Source organism: Pleurodeles waltl, chromosome 3_1 (assembly GCF_031143425.1).
Source record: "Pleurodeles waltl isolate 20211129_DDA chromosome 3_1, aPleWal1.hap1.20221129, whole genome shotgun sequence".
Classification (NCBI taxonomy): Eukaryota; Metazoa; Chordata; class Amphibia; order Caudata; family Salamandridae; genus Pleurodeles; species Pleurodeles waltl.
Genome location: NC_090440.1, coordinates 996,652,049 through 996,670,151, shown reverse-complemented (window position 1 = coordinate 996,670,151; position 18,103 = coordinate 996,652,049).

Genomic DNA, 18,103 nt, shown 5'->3' with positions numbered 1-18,103 from the left:
AGAAGGAGAGAGGCAGAAGGTAGCCTAGTAGGAAAGCAGAGCTCTCCCACTAGACACCAGGAATGAGGCGCAGGCAGAAGCCTGCGGCTGGAGGACGGCCTTGAACTGCTGGCAGGGGTCAGGAGTTCAGAGGAGCCAGGGAAAGGGCTCTACTTAAAGGGTGGAGCCACGGGAGGCAGAGCAGTGCACTCACCAATAACACTGACCAATAATGATAAAAGACAGAACAAAGAAGTGGGCACTTCAAAGGAAGCAACACCCAGCGCACAAATTTCAAAGAGAGACAGTAAAACACCTCTGTGTCTAGAAATAGTTTTACTAAAGGAGTGCTTGAGTCTCACAAATTGTCAAGTAGTCAACCGTAGCTGTACATCAATGTAGAGAAGCTCAACAAGACTTCTGCCTTTTGTGACCAGGATTAGGGGCCAAGGTCTGCGAGTCTCCTTGCTGGGTGAGTGGACAAATCTCTGGATAATCAAGACCACTTGCCCTCGCATCTGTAGAGCCAGCATCTCCCTGCCTGCCAAAACCAGAGTCCACTTTAAGGAAGAAGAGAGGGCCTGGAGGAAGCAAGGTCTAGTGGGGAAATTCTGTTCAATGGACTCCTGAAGCGGAGTGTGAGCTTTATGATCTTGGGGAACTGCTGCACCGATGGGACTTGTGGTCCTTGTCCTGCCCAAGTTGGTGACCCCGTATGACAGAGAGGGGCACCGTGAAGATAATTATTGCTGCACCATCTGGGCCATCCGCCCATGTGCTACCCAAGTTTGTGACCTTGTTTGCCAGAGGAGACTGCCTTAAAGATAAGTGTTGCTGCACCGATCAGGGTATCCTCCTGTGTGCTATCCATGTTGGTGACCCCATATGCTACAGTGGACTACCGTAAAGATAAGTGTTGCTGCACCGGTCAGGCCGCCTGCCATATGCTGCACAAATTTGCGACCCTGCATGCTACAGGGGGCCGCTGTGAAGTCAAAGCATTGCTGCACTGATCAGGCTGTATCTGTATTTGCTACCGAAGTCAGTGTCTTTGTATGCCAGAGGGGGTCACTGTGAAGAGCAAAGGCTGTTGCCAATAAGACCAAGTAACTGTCCAAAGCCTGCCATTGGTATCAGAAGAACTTATCACATCACTGCAGGAGCATCCTAGATGCCCAGCTGCCTTGCCGCCAATGATAAGACAACAGCTCATCACTGGCACCCATTTCAGTCTACCGCCAGTCCATCGGACTGCTGAACACTTCTAGGGTCTTCCATATCACAACACCAGCAGGGGCTGGTGAGACTAATCGGCAGGCTGCAGAACACCGGAGGAACTTGCTCTAAGAGTGCTAACTAATGGCCCTACAGTGATGGGACATTGTGAGTTCTATAAAGCCATTGTGGGACTTATAAGACTCATAGGGCCAGATGCAGGAAACGATTAGCGAGTCGCAAACGGCAATTTCGACTCGCTAATCGCATTTCCCTATGCAGAAATGCATATTGCGAGTCGGGACCGACTCGCAATATGCATTTCAGAATCGCAAATAGGAAGGGGTGTTCCCTTCCTATTTGCGATTCGGAGTGGCATGCAATACCATTTGCGACCGCATATGCGGTCGCAAATGGTATCGCAGTTACCATCCACTTCAAGTGGATGGTAACCCACTCGCAAATTGGAAGGGGTCCCCATGGGACCCCTTCCCCTTTGCGAATGGACCCAAAACAATTTTTTCAGGGCAGGTAGTGGTCCAAGGGACCACTACCTGCCCTGAAAAAATACCGAAACTAAAGGTTTCGTTTTTTTTTTTAAGTGCAGCTCATTTTCCTTTAAGGAAAACGGGCTACACTTAAAAAAAAAAACTGCTTTATTGATAAAGCAGTCACGAACATGGAGGTCTGCTGACGACAGCAGGCCTCCATGTTTGCGAGTGCCTAGACTCGCTATGGGGCCGCAATTTGCGACCCACCTCATTAATATTAATGAGGTGGGTCATTGCGACCCCATAGCGACTCGCAGACGGTGTCTGAGACACCGTTCTGCATACCAATTTGCGAGTTGCAAATTGCGAGTCGCAGGGACTCGCAAGTTGCAAGTCGCAAATTGGCATTTTCCTACATCTGGCCCATAGTTACTAGTGGGGCCTAAACTATGTGTTGCCTCATGCAAATAGGGAATAACCACTGCCAGTAGATGGGGAAGTGGGACTCAGGATCTTGCCCGGACTCCATTAGAGTGCTGGCCTTATGAAGATTGTGCACACTGTGTGTGCTGTATTTCACTTTGTTTTTGTATATAAGTACTAATGCTAATTTTATGTCAAGAAAGGAGGCTCCTATTATGCATTCTTAACTTGCTTTATTAAAATAGCAGCAGTCAAGAAACTACAAATCCCAATGGGCTTAGCAACAAGCTAGCCAATGGGAAGAAACAACGTACAAACAGTAAGCACCAATAGGATACCAGCTAATGGTATAGAGTACACCCTTGACTGCAAGCAGCCCTCTTTTCTTGCTGCTCGCAGTAAAGATAAGTACTCTTTTATATCTCTGTTTCAATATTTGTTTATCGTTTATACGGTCATTGTTTATATTATTATAAAAGCGTTCTGCGTTCCTTAAATGTATGCCGCACTTCGGGCGTTTATCTTTGCCCTAGACATTACGCTACTCGAATCTCTTACCTCCTCCTCTCCTCATCAGACGGCCCTCACGCGCATTCCAGTGGTATAAACCGTCGCGCTTGCCGTCTTCTTCAGGCCCGTTTTTTCTCTTGTCATTTCCCTTCTTCTTCGGTTTGCGTCAGACACGTTTCTGAAGCCACTTCCCGGTTTCTCAAAACCTTTACCAAAGTTATATCATTTCAATGGAGATTGATAGTTCTCCTCCAACACCTGTTAATTCTGATGAGGGGGAAGCCCTCAACCAAGATTTGACCGATTTTATTCAGACTTCAGTGCAACAGGCAGTACAAGCTTCCATGAAAAATTTTTCTAAAAACATTGAGAATTCCGTCAGACATATTATGTCCAATACTTTATTGGACCATTCTGCAGGGGAAAGCAGAAAACTTAAAATGTCTCCTACACCAAAAAATAAATCTTCCAACGCTGCACAATTGATAGGTGAGTCTTCCTCACCACAGATTGAGGATATAACTCCTCCAAGGCCTCCTAGAAAGGAGGGGAACACTTCTACTAATACAAATATTGCAGATTCACATTCTAAATGTAAACTGAAAACAAAAAATATTGATAATGCACCCAAAAAGGTAATTATATCCAAGATATTGGACTCTGACGATGACATAGATGAATTAATCCATTCTGACGCCTCGGACACCACTTCCTCCCCTCGCCCCTCAAAGAAAATAAAATCATCCAGTTCTGACACTCATTCCATTCTGGATTCTGATGGTATACCCATGTTTGATCCTACCCTCATCCACCATCCCAATTCTATGGAATGGCTTCCTGCTCCCTATGTCGGCGATTATATTTCTTCATGTCTCCATCTTCCCCTTGACAAGCAAACTCGTGCAAAGCTAAAGTCTGAGTGCCCCAGACGTTCTTTACATTCTCACATCACCACAACTCCTTCAATTGATCAATCTTTGATTACTTTCTTTTCCAAATTTGGCAGAGATCTCCGAAAAGGGGTAGATAAAGCATGGACAACTTGCCAAGACAAGTTACTAGATGTGGTTGGACCTCTCGCCCCAATATTCGACCTGGCGGAATCAGCCAGACTAGACAATTCTGAAGTAAACCTTACAGACATTTCTCTTTGGGTTCCAAGGGCTTTCTGTCTCCTGGGCAATGCAAACTCTGCCATCATCCATGAAAGAAAGAAAGGCTTACTTTTGAAATTAGACCCAAAGCTTGCAAATCTGGCTACACCTGATCCTGCAATACCAACTGAAGGGCAACTTTTCGGCGATTCTTTCATCAAGGATCTTAGCCACTACGTTTCCACCTTTTCATCCATTGACAAAGCGCAATTTTTTTTAAAGAAAGTGTTTAACCAACGGGTTTTTGCACGGGCCGGTAGAGGCAGGCGCCACTTTACCGGACGTCCCTATCGTAACCAGGGATCACGAGGCTCCTACAATTCTTCCTTCAATTCGTCCTATAGCACCCAGGATTTCAAACCCCAGTTCTGCCCTCAGAGATCCAGAGGTTTCCGCGGCCACAGACAACGTTACGCCAGGACCAACAATCCCCAAGGTAAGCCAATATTTTGGGCTTCCTGTAGGAGGGCGCCTACGTTTCTTCCTTCCAAAATGGCGTTTTATCACAACAGACCCTTGGGTGCCGAACACTATTCAGGGTTATTCCATAGAATTTTACTCCCCTCCATTTCAAGATGCTCTTCCTCCCCCGCCAAGATTCTCAAAGGAAATGTCCAATCTTATTTCTTCAGAAATTCAAGTTCTCGTACACAAAACAACTATCTAACTCACTCTACCCGATCCCACAGGGTTCATGAGCTCTCTATTACTTGTCCAAAAGAAAAACAAAATGTTAAGACCTGTAATCAACCTGAAATCTTTCAATCAATTTGTCATATATCATCACTTCAAAATGGAAACTATAATCCATCTCAGAGATATCTTGCTCCAACACGATTGGCTAGTGAGATTAGACGTACAAGATGCCTGCCTAGCCATCCCTGTCCGTCCTTCTCACAGGAAATTTCTTCAATTCCAGTGGCAATCCAAAACCTATGTTTTGGTCTTTCATCAGCCACTTTCTGTTTTACGAAAACAATGAAACCAATTGCCACTTATCTCAGGTCTCTAGGTATCAGATTGATAATCTATTTGGATGACATCTTACTCATGAATCAAAACGCTCAAACTCTTCATTCTCATCTTCAACTCACCTGTTCTCTCCTTTCCAACCGAGGTTTCCTAATAAACTCAGAAAAATCTCTAATGATTCCTTCACAACGAATAGAATTCTTAGGTTTCCTAATAGATTCTTCCTCTGCTACCCTCCGTCTCCCTCCTTCAAAAGTAACTTCCATCAAAAAAGAACTTCACCACGTTCTTCTCAAAGATCAAATCTCTCTCGAACTATTAGCAAGGATAGTAGGTCTTCTTTCCTCCTCTATCCAAGCCATATTTCCCGGTACTCTTCACTACCGAACTCTCCAACGTCTAAAAATCCTCCATCTCTGCAAAGGCTTAGCGTTCTCCGATCTAATAAAATTAGAGACAGACTCTCGCTTAGAAATCCAGTGGTGGATACACCATTTAGATGCCTGGAACGGCAGGACCATCTTCCACTCAGCGCCCGATCTTGTATTAGAATCAGATGCAAGCCTAACAGGTTGGGATGCACGTTGTGGTCAAATATCGACTGGAGGTACATGGTCGCCAGAGGAGTCCAAATTGCACATAAATTGTTTATTGATGCTTGCAGGCTCCTTTGCAATCAAAAGCCTTGCAAAACACAAAGTGCAATGCTCCATTCTTCTCCGTATGGACAACGTTTCTGCAGTTCGTTACATAAATCATCTCGGAGGCACCAGGTCAAAACCTCTGGCTCAGCTAGCAAAAAGCCTATGGGAATTCTGTCTATCACACAATTTTTAGCTTCAAGCAGGGTACCTACCAGGTTCCCAAAATTCTGTAGCAGACTGGCACTCCCGTCATCTCAAAGACTCCAGCGATTGGAAACTCCATCCTTCCATTTTCCACCTTCTCTCCAACAAATGGGGTCCGTTTCATACAGACCTCGTTGCCTCTTGCCTCAATTCACAATTACCACGTTTCTTCAGCTGGCATCCAGATCCTTTGGCCGCTGCAACAAAAACATTACTAAAAGATTGGTCCCAGGCAATCCACTATGCCTTTCCCACCTTCATCCTAATCAACAGGACGTTAGCCCAGGTCGGATGCCAAATTTTGGTGACACCGTTTTGACAGTCTCAGGTTTGGTTTCCTCCTCTCCTAGAGCTTTCAATAGATTTTCCGGTTCTCCTCCCTTCTTTCCCTTCTCTTCTCCTCGATCCAACAGGCTCCCCTCACAACCTATTTCTATTCAATTCCCTAACTCTTTCAGCTTGGAAGGTCTCAGGCTTCCCCAACAAACCCCTCTTATTTCGACAGAAGCTTCAGAATACATTAACAATGCCTACAGAGAATGAGAAAAGCCTACAGATCAGCTTGGTCTCTATGGACAAGCTGGTGTGTGGGGAAATGTATCAATCCCTTTTCAACAAATATCAACCTAATCATTAACTTCTTGGCCTCAGAAGCCCGTTCTGGCAAGTTCTACAGAATGGTCAATCTCTATAGATCAGCTATTTCTTTGCACCATCACTACATAAACGGCAAATCCATTGGTGAACACCCTTTAGTCTGCCGACTCCTGAAGGGAGTTAAACTTTCCAAACCCCCTGCTTCCAAATACACTCATTTATGGGATGCATCCACAGTGTTCAACTTTTTTATTTCATGGCCTGACAACACAAACCTTTCCTTAAAAATGCTTTCAGCAAAGTTAACTATGCTCTTATGTCTTATTTCTATTAAACATGTGTCTGATGTTAAACCTTTTTGATGTTTACTCTTGCCAGTTTGCTGCTACAGGAGTGTTATTTCATATCCACAAATGTACTAAAGCTTTTCTTCACACTGTGTTTTACCCTTTCTTTCCTACTCAACCTAAACTTTGTGTGGGCCTCTGTTTAAAAGAATATGAAAAGCGTACGGTTAACCTCAGAATGTCCTCCAATAACCAACTACTCATTACTTTCCGCAAACCCCACAAACCAGTTTCCTCTCCCACTCTTGCTCGTTGGGTTAAATGGGTACTGTCACTAGCAGGAATTGTCACTTCCATTTTTGGAGCCCATTCCTCCAGAGGTGCCATAGCATCTAAAGCCTTCTTTATTGGCTCTTCCCTAGAGGACATTCTGAGGTCAGCTGACTGGTCCAATGACAATGTTTTCAGAACGGTTTATTGTAAACCTATTCAAACAGCAGCTTCATTAGTAGTTGACATGCTTTAAACTAGCATAATAGGAGCCTCCGGTCTTGACATAAAATTTTGATTTTCCTAGTAATTTATGAAGGAAAGTCTTAATTTTATTAAATAAACGGAGGCGAATATTATGCTACCACAGCTACCATTAAACATGTCTGTCTTTTCCCTCCCTATCAGCGATTCCAGCATTACCACCTGCCTCTTCCTGATGACTTCGGACAATTGCCTACCTACCATCTTCAAAACTCCAAGTTTTCTCACCATTATTCCTGCCAAGTTTCTCCACGCATTCAATGGTTTATCTCCTGCTGCCAAGAACTGTTATCTTCCATCCTGGCAATAGCTATTATAGGATCTTTGTTACCTCTTTTTTATGATACTAGTTGACTTTCTCGCACAAGAAAAGAGGGCTGCTTGCAGTCAAGGGTGTATCTGTACAACTAGCTGGTATCCTATTGGTGCTTACTGTTTGTACGTTGTTTCTTCCCATTGGCTAGCTTGTTGCTAAGCCCATTGGGATTTGGAGTTTCTTGACTGCTGCTATTTTAATAAAGCAAGTTAAGAATGCATAATACTCGCCTCCGTGTCTTTAATAACATTAAGACTTTCCTTCATAAATTACTAGGAAAATCTACATTTTGTCATAAAAGCGAGTATCTGGTGGAATATTCATTTATTGGGGTTGCTGGATGTATTTTGAGTTTTGTGCCTGTATACACCTTTCACCTACCTTCCTCCTGCCCCAAGAATCTGCTTGGCCTGTGCTATCACCTACAGTCTGAAATAGTAGTACTTGACCAAGTTATTTAGCAGGTTGAGACTGGGAAAGCAGGAATTAAAGGCCTCAACACTCATGGTTGGGCCCAGTGGCCTTCCGATTGGGGTTCTGACACACATAACAAACAACATAGATCTTTAGTAGGATGAAATGATTTTTTGTTTAACATTAGCCAACACAATCAATTACTAGATATTTAATAAATGTATACTTACGATACACAACTGATGGATGGAAATCTCACAACAATTCGAATTAAGAATTAAAATTAAAAAGTGGTGAGGGAATCAAACTAGTATAGAAAGTACTACATAAATGTTAATAATGTAACATGCCTCACACTCCTCCTGCAACTTACACTCATTAGGTTACCTTTATTTTACCAAAAAGTAACTATTTGCCCCTCCCGTCTCTTCACTACCCACTCCCCTAAAAATTCTTCTAACTCAGTGTATTTTAATGAATGCTTCAAATTGACTGGACCATAATATTTTGTTATCAGTGAACCTTAACATTACAAGTTTGATTGGTTATAATGTATGCCCACCCTTCCCTCATCATCACGTCAATGCCAATTTTTTTACTAATTTCTAATTAAAACTGCTTCTAGCGAATAGGAAGGTGGTAATCCATTAAGGATTTTGCTGCACTTCAACTAGACCTGATCAACAAGGTTCTGTGAAAAATACATTATAAATAGTAAGGTACATTAGCCTTTACGATTCAAACTGGGACAAATATTAGAATAAAACCGTAAGGGCAAGATAAATTGTAAAAATCGGTCAATTAGTCATTTTAAATCAAGAGATAGCATGTAGTTCAGAATAAAATGCAAATAATAAAAATAGCAGAACAAAGTATAGGTCAAATTAAATAAAATTAGTTTTAAATCAGAGGTCAGGCCAACATAGTGTTGCCTCCTAACGATCATGGTAGAGTGAGCCAAGCACCCTAAGGAAAGGACTTCTTTTACAATGCAAAATACAATTAGAGTCATGCATACCATACATTTGTGCAAAAATCCTCACTCTCTGAACCAATCAGGTTATAAAAACAGAACAATAGTTTTTGAAGTCACATTATTCAGCTCTGTCCCAGAGAGTCACATAATGTAGTTCCCATCCTTGGTGCCCTTCAGCCACATAACTTGTTAATAAAAATGTTGCTACTTATTACACGAGGGCAGGTTCTCAGGTGTGGCTTTTGAAAAATTTACTCTCAGCAAAACGGTGTGCTACCTAACTCTAATGAAAAGAAACATAATTCCTGACACGGGAAAGTGATGTTACATCTGAAAGAAGCATATACAAAGGTGCTTGAGAATGAATAGTCGGTGTGCAGGGTGAAACTGGGACATAAGGAATTGCCTGTTGAAAAGATGGTTGAGACAGCACCAAACATTTTGAAATTGACGCACACATCAACTAATGTTAGCATAATTGCAGTTCCCTCAACATCACTGGCGGCTCTTTGCGGGGCAGCGCCTGCAGCATGTGCTGCACTTGTTCAGGTCATGACACATTATAGTGGTGTTGTAAATGTGCCACCTAACTCACACAAACTCCGAGGATGGGCTAGCGAAGAAGGGTTGACAGGTCACTAATTTTACCTTGTGATTCTAGGCATGCCTATCTGCTGATGCCCTCTCTGCTCTAGTAAATAAGGTCTTTTAACATGCAAGTTTTCAAAAGAATGTTAATGTTAGCCCATTAGCAGAATATGCTCTCATTTGCAAGTGAAAGACTGTCTCTGCCCTTTCACCCACTGGGCTGTTTCATCTGTGATTGCCTACAAGAAAGAAAGAAAGAAAGAAAGAAAGAAAGAAAGAAAGAAAGAAAGAAAGAAAGAAAGAAAGAAAGAAAGCCAGGAACCAAACTTTATTTTGCATTTCACAACTCCATCTTTTGGCACAATGGTACAGAATACTAACATGTATATTTTTTCATCCAACAGCATTTGGCTTTATGGGGCGGGTGTTTTTTTACTTTTAACAGCTTCATTATGGGCTAAAAACACCAGCATGCAAAATGCTGTTGGCTAAAATGCCAAAACCGGTTGGATGTGCTATATACAGTATGATTTGGAGCTACTTCTCAGCTAGGTTTTACATTTTTGCACCATTGCCTTACGGTATTTCTAAAGCTACTTGCTTTATGTTTAAAACATGCTAACATATTTTGTATAGGTTCACTTGTTCATTCACATCATGAATCAAAGTAAGCATTGGCAATGTGGATCGATTTTTACACTGAGCTTCACAACATAATAATGGTGCAACATGAATAGCTGCAGCACAACCTGCCCTAACACAAACTATAAGTAAGGGATTGGTGGCAGTAGTAAAAGAAACATCAAACCATTCTCTTTCATATGCATGACAGGTACACACTTGTACTTAACACACTAAAGTGTGAGTGAGAAGGGTTAAAGGACTGTTGCATAATTTTAATAAACAGACAAACATACAAGAAGGAAACTCCTGGAAGAAACAGCCAAACCTCTAAAGGACTTACTATACATTAATGTACTCACACAGGATGATGAACGCTCACCTACCTAGTACAGTATGCATGATGAGAGGGTTCCTTACCTTGCACTGGGAAGCATTCATGTGTATGCCTGTTCACTGGTTGTAAAGTTTGCCAGCTTTGGCTTTTCTAGTTTGGGTGAGGTTATGTCACTTATGTCAATATATATACTCTCCATTTGTTAAATTGTCAGACCTATATTATTAAAATTACATATGAGTGTGCTACAAATGTATTTTACTGGTGTCTAGTGATCACAAGATTTAAAACAGGAGGGCAGAGGAACATACCATGTTTCTCTTTCCCATCGAATATGCACCAATGGGCTCAGGCGTCTTCCCCAGGTATACAGGTATCTTGCATCAAATATGGTGAAATCCCTGCTTCATAGCGCATTTTCACCAGCCTCATAGGACTTGGAAGCCGCCAGTAGGCCCTTGCCCCAACACCGGTCATACACCAACCGACAATCATTTCGTTGGAAGAAGTATTTATTTTTATATACTTTCATTAAAATCAAATACATTAATCACTTTATGCAAATCATTTTATGCAAATCACTCTATTAAACGTTTCACTGCAAATCCAAAATTAATATCCACTGAGATTTGTACTTTTTACATATGTAACCATAAATCATTTTGACAGGATCCCTTCCTGTCCTGAACCTCCTTTGGACCACACAGGGACTGGTCGTCACCTGTATCCCTAGGGGGGGCGGTACCCCTGCTTCCTATGTTCCTTGTCCACATGCTCAGGGTTCCACCCCCTCTCCAAACACCAATCAGCCAAGGGGTGTACCGGGGCGGCCCAGGGCATGAGCCCCGTGACCACCCCAGTGATCTGGGCTCCCTTCCCCCAATCTGGTGTGTACATCCGCAGGTTGGTCCAGGACTTCAGGATCCTTTCTCTGTTGTTATACCGGGACCCCACCCTTCGGGACCCCTCTGTTGTTTCAGGTTACTTTAGTACCTCTTCTTCCGCCTAATACTAGGGTGAGGGTGGGTCAACAAGAAGCCTGACCGTTCAGGCAGCCGCGCCGAGAAGAAGAAGGCCGAGCCTTCTGGGGGGGGGGGCGCTTATAAGCCCCCCACTGGCGCGCGGCGGCCTAAACCGGTATGGCCCCAACGTCGGCCCAACATTGCTCTGCCCGAGGCGCTACTTCGCCTACACACCTCGCAAAGCGTGCAGGCAGAAGCAGCTGGCCAGCCCACGCACAACTAGTGCGGAGGGTCCGGCCCCCGGCGTCCCCGACGCCTAAGGGGCCGTTCTACCCCCATGGTGGGGGGGGGCGCTTTTCCATAGGACTCAGAAGCCTCCAGCAGGCCCTTGCCACAACACCGGTCATACACCAATCGACAATCATTTCATTGGAAGAAGTATTCATTTTTATATACTTTCATTAAAATCAAATACATTAATCATTTTATGGAAATCATTTTATGCAAATCACTCTATTAAACGTTTCACTGTAACCTTCCTGTCCTGAACCTCCTTTGGACCACACAGGGACTGGTCATCACCTGTATCCCTAGGGGGGGCGGTACCCCTGCTTCCTCTGTTCCGTACCCACATGATCAGGGTTCCGCCCCCTCTCCGATCACCAATCAGCCAAGGGGTGTACCGGGGCGGCCCAGGGCATGAGCCCTGTGACCACCCCAGTGATCTGGGCTCCCTACCCTCAATCTGGTGTGTACATCCGCAGGTTGGTCCAGGACCTCAGGATCCTATCTCTGTTGTTATCCCGGGGCCCCACCCTTGGTGACCCCTCTGTTGCTTCAGGTTACTTTAGTACCTCTTCTCCTGCCACGAGGGCGACCAGGGCCCCAAAGGTCCTTCGCCCTCCCCACCAGAAAACAAACTCCTAGAGAAGAACCACATATCAGCCATAAATTGGTCAGTACCGGCATCAGGCAAGTGAACCAAGTCTCTGTGAAACATTTCAGGCCCTTTTAGTTGTTTATGAGGGATATTCCACAGTCGGCCTGGACCAGGGCAGAGCTTTGGCCTCTCCGCATTAAGTCTCCTAACTGACACATTGATTGTCTGTGGTTTTATTCCTGGGCCCCAGTTTCGGCATGGCACCATGTGAGACCAGGCGATGGCTGCGTTTGGGAATTGTTTAGCTAGCTTCATAATTTCTAGAAATATGGTCTCCCTGAGCGCCTTCCGCCCCATGTGCACCAGGTCGTTGCCCCCAAGATGAATGATGATGAGGTCCGGGGACTGGAGCCCCGCACATCCACGAGCCAGAGCTACCAGTTGTTGCAGCTGTTTAATTCCTTTGCGGCCAACCCCGCACCACCTGAAGGCCACGTCTAAGCTTGCCGCTGGATTTGGTTTACGGAGCTGCTGCAACCGGTATGCCGCCAGACGAACGAATAAATGCCCCAAGACCCAAACCACACGAGGAGCCATCTACTGTAATAAAGGAAAATTGCATGAGAAACGATATTGAATTTGTCACTACTAGGGCTGATAGTGCGGGACACCAGTCTTCCACAGTGATGTTGGAAACTCTGTCATCCTCTCCGACGCCTGTGGGTGGAACCTCTGAAAATCCTGCATCAGTGATCGAGACAAGGCATCAGCCGCATTGTTATTCACCCCCAGACCATGTTTTGCTCGAAATGTGATGTTGAGTTTCAAGCACCGTAGCACCAAATGCTTAAGTGGTCTAAGTACCCATCTAGAACTAGCTTTTTGTCTATTGATAGACTCTACGACAGCCATGTTGTCGGACCAAAATACCACAGACTTGTCCTTTAATATGTCATCCCAGACAGAAACCGCGACAATAATGGGAAACAGTTCTAAAAAGGCAATATTTTTGGTGAGTCTTAAGTTAACCCATTCGGGTGACCAATCCGCCCTGCACCATGAGGAACCCAGAATAGCGGCAAACCCCATGCTGCCTGCTGCGTCTGTGAATAGGCCTAAGGAGGGGCTATCTACCGAGGGATGAGGCCAAATCACCGCCCCATTAAAGTCCTGCAGGAAAGCATCCCAGACCTTCAAATCTTCCTTAACGTCTGTCGAGAGCCTGGTGTGGTGGTGTTTCTCGGTCAAACCTGCCATGGACCTAGCTATGGATCTGGAAAAAGGTCGGGCCATAGGGATGATCCTCAGGGCGAAATTCAGTTGTCCCACCAGGACCTGCAATTGGTGAATTGTGACTTTATTATGGGACAGGACCGTTCTGATTGACCCCTTAAAAGCCTGAAGTTTATCTAGAGGAAGGCGACACTCCCCAGCCACAGAGTCAATCTCAATGCCCAGAAAAGTAATGCAAGTGGCGGGGCCTTCCGTTTTGTCTGGTGCTATTGGGACCCCGAATTCTTTGAACATAGCTGTTAGGGCCTGTAGGGCCCAGAGGCATTTTTCAGACCGAGGGGAGCCCAAAACTAGAAAATCATCCAAGTAATGGATTACATTTACATGGCCGGTGCGCCTTGTGAATATCCACTGTAAAGCCGAGCTAAACTGTTTGAAATAACTGCAGGACACACTGCATCCCATGTGCATACACTTATCATAGAAGTAGTCACCATTAAATTGAAATCTCAGGAGGATGTAATCTTCAGGGTGGACTGGCAGTAGCCGGAAAGCTGCTTCAATATCAGTTTTTGCTAACAGCGTACCGCGCCCCAGAACCATTAGCTTCTCCAGAGCCTGGTCGACGGTAGCATAGCGAACTGAACAAAGAACCGTGTCAATAGCCTCGTTCACTGAAGCACCCCGAGGAGCTGACAGGTTATGAATCAACCTGAACTGGCCTGAATCGTTCCTGGGTACTACCCCTAAGGGGGAACAGACAAAATCATTTGAAGGGGGGAAAGGGAAAGGACCTGCCAATCTCCCTAGCGCGCATTCCTTAACAATCTTTCTAGCAACTACGCCAGGGTTCCTTACAGCAGACATAAGATTCTCGCAATGATCCAAAGGGGGGACGCAGGTGGCGGGAATTCTGAAGCCCTGAGAAGATCCTTTAATCAGCAGTTCAGCTGAAGCTTTAACTGGGTAAACCTTTAACCAAGGAATTAGTGCATCTAACTGTATGGGAGAAGGCAGGGAGGAGCTAGACACTGGGCTTACTCCCTTCCTTAACTTTATCCCTTGACTTCTTAAGGCATTTGAGTTTGGGGTGGGAGGGATGCCCACAAAATGAACAGGTGTGCCTGAATTTGCACGTCCCTGTGGGGCGGGAACATACCTTTCTGTTGAACGCCCAACATGAGCCTTTTTTGTCATGTGTATACTGCGCTCGAAAGGGCTGCTTATTAGGTAACTTGTTATTCACTCACTCTAACCAAACATTTACTTTGGTCTGATCCCAACCAATCGCTGGGTCCTCCACCTTTGCCCACCTGAAATCCCTGTTGTACTCCAGCCAAGCATTCCCTCCATACATATGGTGGGCTTTTAGTATTTTGTTTGCATAGCATATCATAGCAATACCTGTTTCGGGTTTCTTCTCTAGCATGACCGACATAAACACATTAAAACCAAACAACCAATTCGTAATGCTTTCTTCAAACTTTGGCTTTTTATCACTAGATGATGAAGCTTTTGAACCCTTGTCTTTTGTTTCTACATCTCTTCTCTTAGCGCTGATCAGGCCTAAAATATCCACAAATTCCCCTTTCCATATTTTCGCTTTAATGTCAGGAGCCACATGTGCAGCTAACTTCCCTGGCCTATATAGCAATGCATCCAATCCCGTCCCCTCAGCAGATGCAAGTGTTTTCATGGCACTAGCGCCCTGTTCGGTAACCTTACCCTGCTCTCTTTCCACCGGAGTAGTCTGAGACAGCGAGCCCGGTGCCTGGCTGACACAAGGGCTTGGAGTCGTCACCTGTAAAGAAGGAACATTACGCGCTGTCGCCAGTGCCTCGATCTGGCGCTTAAGATCTTGAACTGAATTCTGCAATAAATTGCTAGCCCAAGGAGTCGTAGGGGGAGGGGGGGCGGCTGTTGCATTAATATTGGTTAACATCTGTGACACCGCCAGCAAGACTTGGGTCGTTGGGTCTTGTGATGCTCCTGGGAGGGCAAGTGCGACCTGCCCCTGCTCTGAGGTTGTGCCCACCGCTGGTGCCAGCACCTGAGGATTGGTGGATGTTTGGACGGGTAACTCCTTAGAGGGTGCTGCCAGGACTGCTAGAGATCGCCGTATGTCAGCCAGCATAGATTCTACCCCTAACGTAGGTCCTGGTGTAGCCGTCACCCCCCGAGCGAGGTGCAGGATTGTTCTCAGAGGGTGAAGCAGTTGCAGGAACAGGGACCCCAACAGTGACTGAACCAACCATAGGGGGGGGGGTAACTGGCTGTGAGGGCATGGGTTGCTGGACTGCTGTGACCTGCTTTTTATTCCTCCGCTTGACTGGAGGAAAAGCTGTGCGCGGGGCCACATGTGTACGCCGAGGACGGGAAGGGCCTTCCCCACAGTCCTCTCCCTCTGAAGGGGCATCCCCCCCATCTGAGTCAACATCGCCCAATTTTGCCAAGACCAATTTCAAAAGTTGGGCCAACTCTGGATCGCTTCCCTTCCTCTTGCCCACCCTAACCCTATTAGATGCCATAATGCAAGAGACTGGTGATAAACCGTACACAAGTAAGTACACACCCACACTACACCAATTAACAAAGGCCTCATGCCTGTTCAACAAGTCCCAAGATGCAACTAACACACTGCTAACAAGTAATTATCCTGAAAATAAATTTGTGTTAAAACGACACCAATAGCAAAAGTGAAAGGCAAAGCTATTAAAATAATTTTAATGTTCACAAGCTGGAAAATTAACCTGCAAATAACTTAGGGCCTCATTCTGACTTTGGCGGGCGGCGGAGGCCGCCCGCCAAAGTACCGCCGTCAGAAGACCGCCGCTGTAATTCTGAGTTTCCCGCTGGGCGGGCGGGCGACCGCCAGAAGGCCGCCCGCCCGCCCAGCGGGAAACCCCCTTCCACGAGGATGCCGGCTCCGAATGGAGCCGGCGGAGTGGAAAGGGTGCGACGGGTGCAGTTGCACCCGTCGCGATTTTCAGTGTCTGCTATGCAGACACTGAAAATCTTGGTGGGGCCCTGTTAGGGGGCCCCACGACACCCATTACCGCCAACCAGGTTCTGGCGGTCAAAACCGCCAGAACCAGGCTGGCGGTAAGGGGGTCGGAATCCCCATGGCGGCGCTGCCTGCAGCGCCGCTATGGAGGGTTCCTCAGGCCAGGGGAAAACCGGCGGGAAACCGATGGTTTCCCTTTTCTGACCGCGGCTTTACCGCCGCGGTCAGAATTGGCCTGGATGCACCGCCAGCCTGTTGGCGGTGCATCCGCGGTCCCCGGCCCGCCAGGGTCGTAATGACCCCCTTAGTGTTTAACAACACCCTAGCAACAGTAAAAAGGCAAAGCTTTTAAAACAAAATACCCACAAATTAATGTGAGGCAGTCCCAATGTGCAATATTAAAAAGGGGTTAATGAACATAGATATACCGTTCAAATAAGGTACATGCCAAGCAAGCAATCAGTGTTTGTTGCACTATCTTAAACGTGGTTTACAAATACAAATCCAATTTCATTATATCTCCATCGGCTTATGCATTAAAAAACACCCAACTTCACCAATCAGCCCACTTATAAAATTTTGCGGCTCCTCGCTGTGCTTTAATAAAGTCAGTATCCTCACATATAAAAGGAACCCCCCACCCGCTTGAACCACGTGCCGGTGATAATATCCGGTTGCTAAAGACGACGTGGTAAGAGCGCCAGTAAGCGATTACACAAAGGAGGGGGAAGCCCTAGCAGGTGAGAGCACGCACAGACAATAAACTTTCTCCTAAAAACGGAGACCAGCCACCGTGCGCACACTCACCTTTGCCAGCAAAGCAATCCCGGAGATCCGTTTACGTGCAGCAAATACAAGGAACCAGCGCGTCCGGGTCTCCGACTCTTCGTGCCCCCAGTGACCTGCCGCTGGCTCCGCTCCTTCAATACGCCTCCCAAACGCGATCCTGGAAATCCTTGACGCCGAAGAAACCAAATGCGTGTATGTCCAACAAGAAGCCTGACCGTTCAGGCCGCCGCGCCAAGAAGAAGAAGGCCGAGCCTTCTGGGGGGGCGCTTATAAGCCCCGCATTGGCGCGCGGTGGCCTAAACCAGTATGCCCCAACGTCGGCCCAACGTTGCTCTGCCCGAGGTGCTACTTCCGCCTACACGCCTCGTGAGGCGTATAGGCGGAAGCAGCTGGCCAGCCTGCGCACAACTAGTGTGGGGGGTCTGGTCCCCGGCCCCTAAGGGGCCGCGCACCCCCATGTTGGGGGGGGGGGGCGCTTTTCCAGACGTCAGGGAGATGGGGCACATTTCCGTAGGTACAACTCCCTGAAAGGTCTCACAGCTTGATGTTGGTGAGGCTGTAAGCATGTGCTGCATGTTTCAAATGGAGAGTCAATGTAATTGTAGCCTGCGCTTTGAAATAGGGCATTTCTACTTTCCAAGCCACTCTTGCAGCTTACTTGGGCGTGGGCAGTGGAAGTGCATAGGTCTCGAGACTGCAAACTACTCCATACCCAACACCTTAGCATCTCCTACCTCGTTATCAGTGCCAACAAGATTGGACGCTGAGATTGAAACCAGGTTTTTGAATACACATTGTGCAATTCTGATCATGGGCGTCCGCAGAAAATTTTCAAGGGGGCATATTTTTTCAGGAGGGGGCATAATTTTAACGTCATCCATCCTGAGATAGCATAACACTACGGCTGCTGTAGTGTTATGCTGCAGTGAGCCTGCACACCAGGGTGTACCTAAATCCAAGGGGGGGAGATTCC